This window comes from Cygnus olor, chromosome Z (assembly GCF_009769625.2).
Source record: "Cygnus olor isolate bCygOlo1 chromosome Z, bCygOlo1.pri.v2, whole genome shotgun sequence".
In the NCBI taxonomy this organism is placed as follows: Eukaryota; Metazoa; Chordata; class Aves; order Anseriformes; family Anatidae; genus Cygnus; species Cygnus olor.
The window spans coordinates 36,461,662-36,477,286 of record NC_049198.1 but is presented as its reverse complement, the minus strand read 5'-3'; the positions used below and the strand labels follow the sequence as shown (position 1 = coordinate 36,477,286).

Below are 15,625 nucleotides of genomic sequence, written 5' to 3'. Positions count from 1 at the left end.
GTACGTCAACAGATCCTTGGGGATATTTTTAAAGGCTTTCATAATCAGCAGGTATTAATTGGCCTCATTTCGGAGATTAGTAATATCCATAAGCTCTAACTTGTTAATCATTGACATAAATCCTCTTCACGTGCCATTTTTTAAAGAAATCCTTTAATGACTGGGCAGTATTATTTAAACATACCACATCACAACCAAACGCAAATGCTGCAGGTTTTGTTACCATGTACATTGTGGTGACACCATACAATGTTCTCCTTCTGAAGTGTAATGATTCTTCACACATACCAGTCTATTAAGAATTCCTTCCATGTGGGGAATTAAAATACAGAGTAAGATTCAGCTACTTAAAATTGCATATTTATAGCTATTCATATGTCCTCCACTCCTTAACATAAGAGCATTAATAGCAAGAAGTTCAACATTTCCTCTCCAATTTCCATAATACAGTCATTTTTACTTGAAACTTCCATAACAGGCATACTGAAAGGAACCTCAAGTGAAAATGGTATATTAACAAACATAATAAATCATGGAAGAAATTATTCCAAGTGAGTTCTGTTATTACAAAGGAATTCTGATGATGCTACTATCATAACCCTCAAACACATCATAATTCAAAGTAATTTACTCAATTTTCCTAGTGTATCGTAGTAGAAGATTGTCACAGCGGTTTCCCTGAAGTGAAAAGAAGACTTTTTTTTAACCATCATTGCCCTTTTAATTTATACCTGTTTTCTGTACTTTCAGACCTGCACAAAAAATTCCAAAAGCCTTGTGGGTATGTTTGTTTGCTTTGTTTTCCTTGTGAAGATTCTAATGTAAAATTAAATCTACTCATGATGGGCTTGGTTTTTTTCCACTTGATTCCACAGATGCTTAAAAGCAATTGCACAGCACTGATTCACACTCTGCCCTTATACAATAGTAATGATTTTCACTTAATCACATCGGTTAAACTTCCACAGATAAAACTTGTATCAAAAGATAATGTCATTCTCAAAAGCAGAAAAGCCAACTAGGAAATTTGATATTTAGCAATAACAAATACACACAATCATTTTTAATTCTTTCAGCTTTCATAACTTTTCCTTAAATGGTAAACGATGTATAGAGTTCTCCATTTCACTTTTGTTGTTTACCTCTGGAGTGGGGCTTACTTTTTCCAAGCCTTTCCTCTAGAGTGGGGCTTATTTATTCCAAGCCTTATTTTCCTCTGTAAACTTAAAGTATCATAACTTTAGAAAACTCAGGAAGTCCAAAGCAGGAGAATAAACGTATATGAAATGCCACACATACAGGGCTGAACTGAAAGACTGAGCAACTGTCAAATCCAGTCTTTAAGAGACCAGATCCCTTTTTCAATCCAGTCTATAATTCAGTGATCATAGATCTCAATTTTTTTCCTGGTGAAACTGACCCTTTATGTATGTAAGTGGTTTATACATACTGTGGGTCAAAAAAAAAAAACACAAACAAACAAACCACATTAATGGGAAATCCCACTACAGCATTTTCTCAATATGCGTTTTTACATGAGCAGATATTTTCAGAAGATAAAACTTTTCACTGTACAAAGGTCCATCTCAGTCCACGGAAGTCACTAAACTTCTGACACAGCAAGAATAATAAACAGAAATCCAAGAGCTCAGGGACTTTGCATCCTTCCATCCGCAATTACTGATTCTGAAGTACAGACCACAAAAATACCATTTGTCCTTCAAGACAGCACTACTTTTTATAATTGAGCAATTCAAATCTGTACTTCCAGAAATTTAAAAGTTTTGTTCTGGAATCTATAGTTAATTCATAAGAAATTAACTACAATACATTATTTATTCAAGTTTCACAAGTACTGCTTGGCATTTATAAATTGAATGAATTCCTTTATTTACCCCAAGATCTCCTGACATTTTTGATGAAGGCAGTAGTTCTGGCTCCCCTCCATTTCCCAAGATTGTTGTCTACCCTTTGTAGAAGTAGTCATCACCTGCCTAGACAGAGGAGTGGCTCTACTGTAAAGTTTTCAAAGCAAAAAAAAATCAATAAAGGTAGCTGAGAATTTATGGTAGTATTCATTTGTGCAAACTTCCATATCCAGGAGCATTTTCAGTAAAAACTTAACAGTGCCTTGCTTTTTCTCCCCTGCTTATTCCAAACTGAAAGCATCCTCTTTTGGACAGAAGGCAAGTGGGGCAGTTTTACAGCTTTTTGAAGAAATTAGATTTTTGAGGTTCATATCTTTCACATAAAAACAGAATGGCTGAAAAAGAGCAAAATAGAAATAAGGTAGCAGCAGAGATACAGATGAGAGCAGAATCTGTCGAGCTAAAACTGAACTATTATTTGTGCTTCACATGCAAAGAGGCAACATTCATTTCTCCAATTATAGGCACATAATGACTAGTTTTCTATATAAAAGCTGTAGGAGCAAGCGTTCTTCCTTTAGAAGGATTAAAGATTTTTACACACAGGAAATGTAAATTACAAATGGGTTAATTAAACTTTCTGTCTTAAACATGACAAGGCCTGATAGATTTATGGAAACAGCAGACCAAAATCCAATATATTTCAAAATACATCAATTAATTTTCAGAATTTCAGACATAATTAAGTTGAAAATACTTGTTTACCTGCTCCTGCGTATCTTCTAGTATATATCAATATACAATGTGGTGGTGATAGAGAATAGCATATCTGAATATCCAGAGCTATAAGTGACAAATTTAGCATCTGAAGCATCTCTCTGGATTTGTCTTTATTAATTTTTTTTTTGCTTTGCTTCCTCTGCCTTAAACCTAAATCTATAATAGACACTACTATTACTTTATAGTGAGAGGTAAAACAGATGAGCCACAAGAAACATAAAACCATATGTTGTGGGTGACAGTATCTTAATTCTTCAGTAGTCTGCCCCAACATGAACATTCCCAACCAGACTTCTTAACCAACATTCTCCTTGGCTGAACCTTGTCTCAGCAGCCTCAATAGCCTAAGACAGTTGTAGACAGAGATAAATTTACTTCTACACTACCATTAACAGTATAAAGTAACACCACCTTCATGACAATTCAAGGCAGGAGAGGTATAACAAGAAGTAACATACTTCTAAGCATAACATTCTCCCTGTGAAGCAACATAACTCATGGTTCTTTGATGTTCTCGTATTTTCTCTCATATGACAACATATCTAAACCTCACACTGATTTCAGACCTATCACATGGGTATACACCACAGAATTCAAAGTAGTGACTCCTCGCAAAATCCATCTCACAGCATCACCTTGGAATAAGGCTTTAATGTAACCTGTAGAATGGAACTGAGGACTTAGTCTTTACCTCCTCCAAAATTCTCTGAACTACCTTTTTTTCTCTGTTCATAGCAAGTCTGTTTTTATTCTGTAGTGTTCTCAGCATAGCTCAACTGCTGTTTCAGGCACAGGTAGCAGTTGGGATCCTTCTCCCCCAGTCTCTGGAGGCTATCCTGAATTTATGCTCCTACCATGTGCCTTAATCAGAATATTCCTCCTAGCTTAAATGTCTTTGAAATGCCTTGTCATACTTTCAAGACTGTCATGTCATAATGTTTTATTAATCCTCCACCAAATTCAGTATTTTTTGTTATCACAATATTCTTTGAAGTACAACAGCAAGTGGGAGAAGTAAGTAGCTCCAAGCCCATCAGCATGTGGCAGGGTTTAATTAAATTTAATTAATTAATTCTAGGCCCACTCAAAATCCAATAATAACATCTGCATTGACATTGAAAAACAGAAAATAAAAACTTCTTCCAAAACATGACATTTAATTCATTGCTTTCCCTTCCCACCTCCAAACCAATGATTTGTTTAGCCTAACCTATGCACAACACTGTTGTGTTCTGCACTTGACCCATGCCAAAAGGACAAAAGCAATGCCTAAAAGACAAGGATGTTCATTACTACACAGGAAGAGAACATCTTCAAATCAAGAGCATGTTTTGGCTAAGTCAAATCTTAGGAAATGGGAATTTTGCAGAGAAACCAAATAATAAAGGAAGAAAAAAAAACACCTTGAAGCTAGGAACTTTGGTAGATGTAAGTAGGTTTATTTCTGGGCACCTGTTGTAACTTGAGTGTTAAGAAAAAAAAATAAATCACCCACTGGATTACTGTTACCTAAATCTTACAAGTAATCTGAGGTAAATTCTTGGTGATAAACAATGGTCATTCCATACCTCCAGGTGGGACAATTGTTAACACTGACCTTAACTATTATAAGTCCAGAAGTCATCAGTTAGATCACCGCATGCTCTTTCACTGAGATACACAGCCTTCCATACAACTGTTAGCATAGCATAATGTGTTAACAGAGAAGAAAAGTCTTCTATTAACATTATCCAAAATATTTGGCATGCAGCAGTATGCCTGGAATACACTCAATTCTGAGGATAAGAGGGTTTTGTTATTTCTTTAAACCATATCCATCCCTGATTAATGCTGTCATTGGTTTGTGCTGTGGTGCACAGAAAAGCTGTATCAGTAAGAGAGATGTCAGATGTGCCTTTACAGTGCTCAACCTTCTTAGATAAGCTACTTCCTATGGATCTCTCCCATCTTTTGCTGACAGACAGGGCCTTACACTACTCCATTGGGTCTTAAGCTAGCTTTCTAACCAATAGGCTATTTCCTGCACTTTTTTTCAGTTGCAGCAGCAATGGACTATGCAAATGACAATCAGACTGAATGACATGCAAAATAAATGACATTCAAAAGAAATAGCATTATTAATTTTTAGTTATAAAAGCATTCGAATCCTTTAAAATCAGCCTGATCAGGCCTAACCTTCCTCAGCCGCGATGAGAAGTTCATTCCAACTCCTGGGTACATTAACTTTCCAGTTATGAAGTTTATTCTACACTAAGTTCAATACACCGAACTCTCAAGGAATTATTAAGCACTTGCAACTATAAGGACAGTTAATTATTTCCTTACAGGTATTGTCCTTTAAATGTACTTGTTTTTAACTTTACATTCCAGTTGTAAGATCATGAGAAAAACAAAATGTTCCTGGACAGCAAAACTGCTCCTCTTTCACTCAGGTAATGGACAAATAATGCTGGGACTAATTTCTGTATTACATCTATGCTAAATCAAAGGCTTAACGCTCCAAAAAACTGACATCAACTCAGCACACAGGAAACGGCTCCAGAGGCAGAGAGGCACACTGCCCAGCAGCAGTGCCTCCTGCATCCCCACCCTCCCGGAGGATGCGAACATAAGGCTAAACCTCTCATTATCTGTCTGACAAAGGGTTTCAAGACTCTAGATTTTATTAGTAATGATTTGCACCTCAAAAATTACGCCCAGGTATGCAAACAGCCCTTTACTTGACTCGTATCAGGTAAGATTAAACATATCAGAAAAAATGTCCTATTTATTAACAGGACTAATGACTTAATGACTGCTCTCACTCTGCAATTTGATCTGATTTCTTCCCCCCCCCCCCCGCTTTTTTTTTTTTTTAAGCTACGGGGCAATTTTTCTTCTTCAAAAACACAAGCTATGGGAGGACTGTTGGGAAGGAAGATGATTCTTCTCCTCTTCTGTTCACATTTCCTTACACCTTATAGAAGGGAAATTGTTTCTTGTGCCAAAATAAAATAAAAACAATAAAACAAACAAAGTAAAAGACCGAAAATAGTAAATGCTGCGTCCAAAAGGAACAACCCATTTCAAACAATGTAATCCAAATATGTATTAGTAATGCTGTCCCCACGTTAACTACTAGACGTAGGGTATCACTTTACTTGATTTAGGCCACAAACTCTTTGCTTGAATACCTATTTTGGATGTTTCTTTCTGGTCTATATTAACACTAAGAGATCACTCCAGACCCCTTCCCCCCCCCGCCAAGAGCCAACTGAAAATGCACAAAATGTCACAGAACCACAGAATGGCTGAGGCTGGAAGGAACCTGTGAAGATCATCTAGTCCAACCCCCCTGCCAAGCAGGATCATCCAGAGCACATCATGCAGGGTGGTATCCAGACGGGTTTTGAATATCTCCAGAGAAGAAGACTGCACAACCTCTCTGGGCAACCTGTTCCAGTGCTCTGCCACCCTCAGAGTAAAGAAGTGCCCCCTCATTGAGCTGGAAACTCCTGTGCTTCAGTTTGTGCCCGTTGCCTCTTGTCACCAGGCACCACTGAAAAGGGTCCGCCACTGCAACGTGTTCCTGGTTTTACTTCTAGGAAACGTAGGTCTGAATTTTGGAGATGAGGTAGGAATAACCTAGTTTTTCCAGTAGGCAAGAGACAAGTGAGCCAGTTTTTCAGTGGTTCCAGTGACCAGGTTTCCAACAGTGTTCAGCACTCTGGCACTTCTTGCTCCATTGAGCAAAACAAAAATATTGAACAGTACACACATCTGAGAACTGGTTCCTTCATTTCAGTGCACAACTGTAAATAAACTTCTGCTTATAAAGGCTCCAAAATAAACCATTCTCAAAAAACAGAAGCACTTTTTAAGAGAACATAAGCAAGGTTTTCAAAAATTACACATACTCCATTATGATCTCAACCAATAAACCTCAACCATGAAGAACCTGTCTACAAGATCAGACTACAACAAGATCATTCCCCAACAGCTACTCCCAAAGTTCACATAATGAGACGTGGAACAATACCATCAGGCACGACTTGAGCAAGCCAAATCTATTTCAACAGATCCTTAAACCCGATCTCCTTCTGAATAAAAAAGTATTTTGATTTTTTCTTCCACTCTCACTCCTAAAGATCATGAAATAATGCATCTTTGGATGTAGTCCCCTAAAGTATTTCATTCCAGCCGTTGAAAGACCGTAAAAGAATGGATGTCCTCTAGAGCCTCATAATCCTCTAATAATGGTAATACATCTCTTGCTACTATTCACCAGTGACCTCTCAGTCAGACGATTTAATTTCTTCTCCTGCAGCACGGCTGGTTTCACACAGAGTGTAATAACAGTTTTTGCACAACAAGAAAATTCATCCGATTAGAAGGACTATATTAAGTCTTTAATGAACAGCATGTGTCAGTGCAGCCTCTGCAGTCATTTGATTTAAGGCAGCCTAAAAGCCCACACACTACTCTTCATCCATCAGCCTTTTAAAAAGATTTCTGGACTTTCTTCAACAATGTTTCTGACCATTACTCCAAAATGCATCAGCTAAAAACGGATCTAATATAATTGCTCATCACAGAACACAAAAAGGTTTTCAAGCTTTTATTAAGTGGTGAAGGACATAACACACTGTATATACACTGAAGTCCTCTGGAAAGGACTTCATGGGAAGGATAAGGAAAAAAAATAATAAACAAAACTGGAAAAATGCCTGCAAAACCAGTTATACTAATTATTTTTAAACCTAGCACAGCTTTTGAAATGCTCTATTAATTTATCCCAGTGACTATGGGCTCTTCATAAGAACAATATTCCGTGTGGCGATGGAGATCTTGTTTGTGAACCTGATGTGTAGAGCTGTAATAAATATGAAAACTATATAAATGATAACATTCTAGAAGTGCATTTCCTGTTTCTGACTCTGTTTTCTCTGGAAACAGGATTCTTCAACTCAGATTTTGCATTGCAATCACTTGTGGCTTTTCTATTCAGTATTCACAGCTATCAGCTCTAATTGTCTAAACCACAAAATAACAGAACTTCACTGGCAGAATGCCTTAGCACTTTCACATATTCTGCTGTAGTACAGGAGGTAGTCCATAGTTTGTCTGCAAAGCTCACACTTTTTCATTTTGCCCCGTGGACATTTTATTTACCTTTTGCAATACTAAACTATGAGGTCTGTTAGCCCAAGTTTACTTTCTTTACTTTTCTTTTCACCGACTATCAAAGTAATGAGTTATTCCTCCCACACATGAGGAGGATGCTTTCTCCAATGCTTTCCAATGCTTTCTCCCCCAAATACTTTAACTCCAAGAGAAAGACAAGCCCTAGATAATTGTTCCTGCCTTAGAGGGAGCACTGCACCTACAATAAACAACATGATAACCTTTCATTGCACTGCTGTACTGCACTGTAATCTCTTTGGAGCCATTAAGCAGACTCAGAACTAAAATAACTTGCAGAGTCATGACAAGTGCCAGGTGATCCCAAGTTCAACTAAGCCAGGCAATAAGTCCCAGTTTTAAAAGCATTAAGATCTTTCAGAATAAAGAATACTATTTAGAAGGCAGTAATGCATCAGATAGTGCTAACAGAGGAATATGCAAGTCTCCTTGGCTGCACTTAAGTAAGGACTGAGAAGGGAATCATCAATCCAAACACACTATTCTTCTCACTCCAAATTTCCAAAACATTACCCATCCAAGCAGCAGCTATATTACTAATTATACTGATTGCTTTATGTGATACTACTAAGAAGACATCTGAATACTTTACACATTTTGCAGCAAAGTACTTGAAAGTCCAGAGTAATTTAAAAGACTAAAAATTCACCATTTGCAGTCTCTATTAGCAAGTGAAATGTTCCCCAGTTAGAGGTGATCAACAGTTTATGGCTTGTGTTTTGCATTTTAAACAACTTCTAATTCACATGGACTTCTACTGATCATTATGGACACAAAAAAACATGATACAGTTTCAGCTTCCCTTTACAATTGTATCTGGGCAGAAGCTGTTTTTCCCAATGAAGGACTTTCTCACCAGAATGAAAGGCTTCTTAGTTCTGATGTAGACAGACCATCATCGTTAGCTCAAGAGGCTGTATTCATCAGTCAATCTTATTTACTGCATTGGTCCACAAAAACTTCGCCTTAAATCAGCAGAACTTGACAAAGTAAATAAATTCACTAACATCTTGCTATACAACAACTTCGGGTTAATTCTGTTCCCTGTATCTGTCAAAAGCTTCTGCAGCTCTGCTGACTTGCATTTGCATTTGTTTCTAAAACTGTTAATTTAAAGTCAGTTGTGCTATCCCGTATTGCAGCAGTGAAATTCAGAACAGAATCATTCCCAACAGCCACAGCTCAGGCCATGCTGCCCAGGTGTCATATTACTTCTGTCATATTTTTTCAGCAGGTTAGTGCTTCTTTTAATGACTATCAAATTACATTCTGAACAACTACATCAAATTGTTAATAAACAAAGCATTATGCCTTTACTCTTTCAGTGTCTTCAATATGTTACTGACTCATCACAGAACTCGAAGAACTACCGCAGCAAGCCAAGTTTGAGATGGCCTGAAGACAAGAACAGGAGAACCAAAGTAAAAAGCCTGAGCTACCTTGATGGTTTTCACATAGTCAACGAGTCACAAGAAGAAAACTGGCTTATGAACAGCACTTCGGATCAGAAATGAAGAAAAGTTTCTCAGAATAGGACAGACATATGTCTACTGCAGGTCTACTAAAGCCAAACTTGCCTACCCTTTTCCTTGACAATAATCAACTCATTTACAAAGCCTAGAGCCTGTATTCCTGCTTATAGAGTATTTAGCAGACACAGCAAAACAGCCACAGTTGGGGTGTGCTGCTCATACTAGTTCTGAATGCTTACAGAAAGAGATTTGCAAGAAGAAACTACATTAAAGATGAGGCACAGGTTGCTCTCCACAAGCACTGCTGTGCTTTTACAAGTGCAATTCACTTTGCTTGCTCCTGCCCCTTGAATAGAATTAGGTGCTTCCGAATTAAAGTGAGGAAATAAAGTTCTAATAACTACCTTGCCAAAAAAGCTATGCCAATAAAGCACCTATAAGCTACCTTAAGCTTTGCATTCTCTCTCTCCAAAAAGAGTCTCATGCAGTTACAAAAGAATATGCATCTGGGAAAGTGATTTCTGACTGCTACCTTAGGATCTCATTGGCATGGTCACACCACAACTTTTCATTACCTGCAAGTTTTACAGTCTTCCCCTTGGCATTGATTAGCCTCACTTCTTTCCCATCAAACATGTTTGTAAGCAGCATGTAAGAAATAGAAGTGTTATTTTCCAGCAATACAATCCTATACCTAACCTGCTTGCTCATTAAAAGATTGCTTTTATGTCTCCTGGAGGTGAGACATGAGAAATTGTATCCTTTTACTCTGCCACATTTCCAGCTTGCACTTAAACATTCTTGTCAATATTTCATGCACCACAAGCTTGTAACCAGCACAATAAGCTACCTTTTAATAAGGGCTAAAATACCATAAGGTAAGGCAGGCCACTACTACAGTTGGTCAAAAAAGTCTTAACTGGCAATGTATTTCATACAATGCCCCCCTGAAGTCCATTATACCTCATGTAACCCAAAACCCCAGACCCCTGAAGACTACGCTCACGTATGAAACACTTGTAACAGAAACCTGTTAGCAATGCCTGGAATGGATGAGGGAAGATCAGTGGATATCGTCTTCCTGGACTTCAGTATAGCACACCTCCTTGGACACAACCCTCTGTAAGATCCCCATAGCCAAGTTGTTGATGTATGGGCTGGATGAGCAGTGAGGTGGATCAAAAACTGTCTGAATGGCCAGAGGTTAGTGATCGGCAGAACCAAATCTAGCTGGGAGGCCAGTAACTAGCACTGTACCCCAGGGGTCAATACTGGGTGCAGTCCTGTTTAACATCTCTATTAACAGACTGGAGGATGGGTCAGAGTGCACCCGCAGCAAGTCTGCAGATGACACAAAACTGAGAGGAGTGGCTGATAAACCAGAGGGTTGTGCTGCCATCCAGAGGAACATAGGCAAGCTGGAGAAGTGGTCTGACAGGAACCTCGTGGAGTTCAACATGAAGTGTAAAGTTCTGCACCTGAGGAGAAACCCCAGGCACAAGCACATGCTGGAGGCCAGCCAGCTGCAAAGCAGCTTTGCAGAAAGGGACCCTGGAGTCCTGGTGGACTCCAAGTTCAGCATGAATTAGCACAGCACTCCCGCCAGAGACATACCTAATGGTATTTTTGGCTACATCAGGCAATGTTTGGCCAGCAGGTCAAGAGAGGCGATCCTTGCCCTCTACTGAGCACTGGTGAGGCCACATCTGAAGTACTGTGTCTAGTACAGTACCGGGGCCCCCAGTACACGGGAGACCTAAACATACTGGAAAGAGTCCAAGATGATCAAGGGAAGACCTCTGCTATGAGGAGAGGCTGAGAGAGCTGGGAAATCTTGAGCCTGGAGAAAAGGACGCTCAGGGAGGATCAGTGTGGATATATACCTGAAGAAAGAGTGCAAAAAATGGAGCCAGGCTCATTTCAGTGGTGCCTAGTGACAGGACAAGAGGCAATGGACAAAAACTGAAACACAGGAGGTTCTGTTCTAAATATCAAGGAGCATTTTTTCACTGTGAAGCTGACTGAGCACCAGAAGATGTTGCCCAGAGAGGTTGTGGAGTCTCTATCCTTTGATATATTTAAAAGACATGTGGACACAGCCCTGGGCTAGCTCCTCTAAGTGGCTGTGCTGGAGCAGAGGCGTTGGACCAGATGACCTCCATTGGTCCCTTTCAACCTCAACCACTCTGCAATTCTGTAATGCAGAAAACATTTTTATTTATTTTTTTTTTTTAGGAACTTTTAATGCTTATTTCTTCCTGCCAGACAGAGCAATTACGATCCCGTATGTTTTACTATAAGGTTTTAAACAACACACAGCATTGGTATTTTCATTTAAACAGAGTGGCAAAAAAGCTGTGTCAAATTAAAAGGAAACCAAGCATTACTTGGAGCAGCAAAACCATCTTCAAATGCCCTCTTGCCACAGCCGAGAAAAGCTTTTGCTCTGAGAATAGTGTTGTGCAAGCATGCAGGCAAATCAGAACTTAAGTTTGTTTGTTTGTTTTTTCCCACACACTTTTTAGTTCTCCTCTGCTTTATGTTATTTAGCCAGCTTCTGGAAAGAAGAGGTACATAACTACAACAGAACAGAAGGATTTTAAATCCGTAGTTTTAGATAAAGAATTAATTTATGTGCAAGAAAATAGCAATCTTTACAAGAAAATAAGAAAAGATCATGAAATGGACAAAGAAAGAATGGAAGAAATATCCACAAAAGAGATGAACTACTTCATTTTGTGTATTACTGCCAGGTGCTTAACTATGAGGAGTCAGTTCTAACTTGCAGTATCTCATCATTTCCACTGAATCCAGACCTGTAACATCCCACGGCAGCTTTTCCACACATGATTCAAGGAGTATACCAAGGACACTGAACAAATATTTCAAAAGAAACAGTCTGGGAACTAGGTCCTGTTCTTATTTTGAATTGTAAATAAACTGTGTAACCTTGCAGGTGGTTCTTAAAAAGTTCAATAAATATCAACACTGAGATTCAAGATTTGTATAAACAATATTATTTTGACACTGTAATCACCTGTATATACACAAAAATGAAATACTACGTTACTAACATTAGCTTAATAGCAGCAGCATGCACAGGACAAAACAGGAACTACAAAATACAATAAAATGAACAAAGCTCAACACTTCTCTAATTAATTCACGTACAACAGGCACTAATATACTCCAACAGTAAATTGATCAGAGACCTTCAATCTAATTGATGGTTACTTGTTGTTTGAAGTGTGCAACAGCTGTGTTGCAGACAGCTCAAGTTGATTGCACTCTTCAGTTCAGTTTGCAATTTTCTCTGTTATTATACCTGTTGCCAATATGCTACATCCATTGTTTTCTTCCAGACCAAAAAGAAAAGTCAGTACTATAGCTACAGACACCACAATTAAACGCCCTTTTAATGACACTTTAAACATTCCTTTTTAAATTTCTCCCTCCAAATGATTAAGTCTATTTCGCCAAGCTGTAGTGAGAAATGCCATGAGTTAAACATATTTGGAAGTTACCCACTTCTTGGAAACCCAACTACACTGTAGAACAATGCATCCAAAGGCTTTTTGTTGCTTTGGCTAAGATGTAAATAATACAATTTCCTTCCCCCCAAATAATGATCTTACAGTTTGTGTAAACAAACACATTCTACACATTCTTCCATGCCTACATAATGCTCACAGTCCTGATGAGTAATTACACAGCAGAAGTCCACAACTTTTTTCAGACTAAAAAACAGACTTTTTAATCTGTTACTGTGTGTCTGAACAAAAGTCAGAATTACTTCTGTCTTGGTTACAGCTTGAATAAAGTTAATTTTCCTCCTAGTAGCTGGTATGGTGCTGTGTTTTGGGTTTAGGCTGAGAATAATGCTGATAACACACCAATGTTTTAGTTACTGCAGAGCAGCACTCACACAGAGCCAAGGCCTTTTCAGCTCCTTGTGCAGACCTGCCAGCGAGGAGCCTGGGGGTGCTCCAGGAGCTGGGGGGGACACAGCCAGGACAGCTGGCCCAGGCTGGCCAAAGGGGTGTCCCACATCGTGTGGCATCATGCTGAACAACAAACTGGGGTGGCTGGCCAGAGGGCGGGGGGTGGGTGAGGAAAGTGTGGGTGGTGCTGTGCGGGGACAGGCTGGGCATCAGTCAGCAGGTGGTGAGCAATAGCATTGGGCATCACTTGCTTTGTACATGCTTTTACTATTTTCATTACCATCTTTCCCTTCCTTTTCTGCCCTATTAAACTGTCTTTATCTCAACCCACAAGTTTTTACCTTCCCTCCCTTCCCCCCTGCAGGTCCCCATCCCACTGGGTAGGGGGTGGGGGGAACATTGAGTGAATGCCTGTATGGTGCTTAGCTGCCTGTTGGGTTAAACCACAACATTGCCACATATGATCCAATAAAAAAAATATCTGAGAATAATGTTACCACATGCTAAGTGTGTAGACATATGAAACAAACAACAACCCTTTGAAATAGCGTCTTTCAAGCCCTGAATCCCTGACCCAGGAGACAAGAGAAAGTCTAGAGAAAGGAAGCCTTTCTCTTGGTTGAAAAGAATGAGGTTGGAGATCATTTAGGCAAAGCTGACATCCATTAAGTCCACGTGCCCTGATGGGATGCACCCACAAGTGCTGAGGGAGCTGGCTAACATCATTGCCGGGATGCTCTTGACTGCCTTTGAAAGGTCATGACAGTCAGGAGAGATGTCAGAGGACTGGAATAACACAAATGTCACCCCAGTCTTCAAAAAGGGGCAAGAAGAAGGACCCAAGGAACTAAAGGGCAGCCAGCCTCACTCAGTCCCTGAAACAGCTCATCTTGGAGGCCATCTTTTGTGGGAGTATCACCATGGGGGTCGACAAGCCCCTTGGTTGGTGATAACATCGGACTCCAGACTGTCTTAATGATTGGAGAACAAGCTGTTTAAGACATGGAAGTGGCTAAATGCTTGCTGTTGCCGGGCAAACTTGTTAACCAACGAACAGCTAGTGGGAAAGTAGCACTTGTAGAGCTAATGGTATAAGAAGGGAGCCTGTCCTCAATAAAGTAGTTGAAGTTATTGATCTTTAAAGAAACCCTGGTGTCCGTGTGGTCATTATGCCACAATCTTTAAGCATGTGGAAGACAAGAAGGTGATCAGGAGTAGTCACCATAGATTCACCAAAAGGAAATCATGCTTAACATGATTGCCTTCTATGATGGGACAACTGGTCTGGATAGATGAGGGGAATGTAGTGGATGTTGTCTACCCGGACTTCAGCAAGGCTTTTGACACTGTCTCCTATGATATCCCCATAGGCAAGATCAGAAAACGCATGCTGGATGAGTGGACCATGAGGTGGATTGAGAACTGCCTGAATGGCAGGTCTCGGAGGGTTCTGATCAGTGGCACACGGGCTAGTTTAAGGCCTGTAGATAGCAGGGTCCCCCAGAGGTCAATAATAGCTCCAGAAATGTTAGTAGACATACATGGAGCTACTGGAGCGAGTCCAGCAAAGGGCTATGTTGTGGTTTAACCCAGCAGGCATCTCAGCAACACAGCCATTTGCTCACCACCCCACACACCAGTGGGATGGGGGAGAAAATCACAAGCTAAAAATAAGTAAGAGCTCATGGGTTGAGACAAAAACAGTTTAATAGGACAGAAGAGGAAGAGAAATAAATAATATTAATAAATAATGATAATCAAAGTAAATGACGCACAATGCAGTTGCACATCACCTGCTGACTGGTGCCCATCCCATCCCCAAGCAGTGGCCCCCTCCGACCAGGCCAGCCACCCCATATTAGTTGTTCACCATGATGCCATATGGTATGGGATGGCCCTTTGGCACTTTGGGCCAGCTGCCCTGGTTCTGTCCCCTCTCAGCTCCTTGTGCACCCCCAGGCTCCTCACTAGCAGGGTGGTATGACAAGCAGAAAAGTCCTTGACTTGGTGTAAGCACTACTCTGCAACTAAAACATTGGTGTGTTATCAGCATTATTCTCATCCTAAATCCAAAACACAGCATTGCACCAGCTACTACAAGGAAAATTAACTCTATCCCACCTGAAACCAGGACAGGCCACTAAAACAATTGAGGGACTGGAGCATCTCTCATGTGAGAACAGGCTAGGGCTTTTTCAGACGATTCCGCCTGGAGAAGAGAAGGCTTAGGTGGATCCAATCAATATGGATAAGTATCTGAAGGGAGGGTGTCAAGAACATGGGGCCAGATTCTCCTCAGTGGTGCCTAGTGACAGGACAAGAAGCAACAAGCACAAGCTGAAACACAGGTAGTTCTGTCTGAACATAAGGAAAACTTTCTTTA

The 15,625-nt window shown here is 39.9% G+C and overlaps 1 protein-coding gene across 3 annotated transcripts in view; it reads right to left on the bottom strand.

Annotated features, from left to right (window-relative positions):
• Positions 1-15,625, bottom strand: part of FOCAD (focadhesin) — a 114,993-nt gene that overhangs the window by 63,959 nt on the left and 35,409 nt on the right. The window lies entirely within an intron of this gene.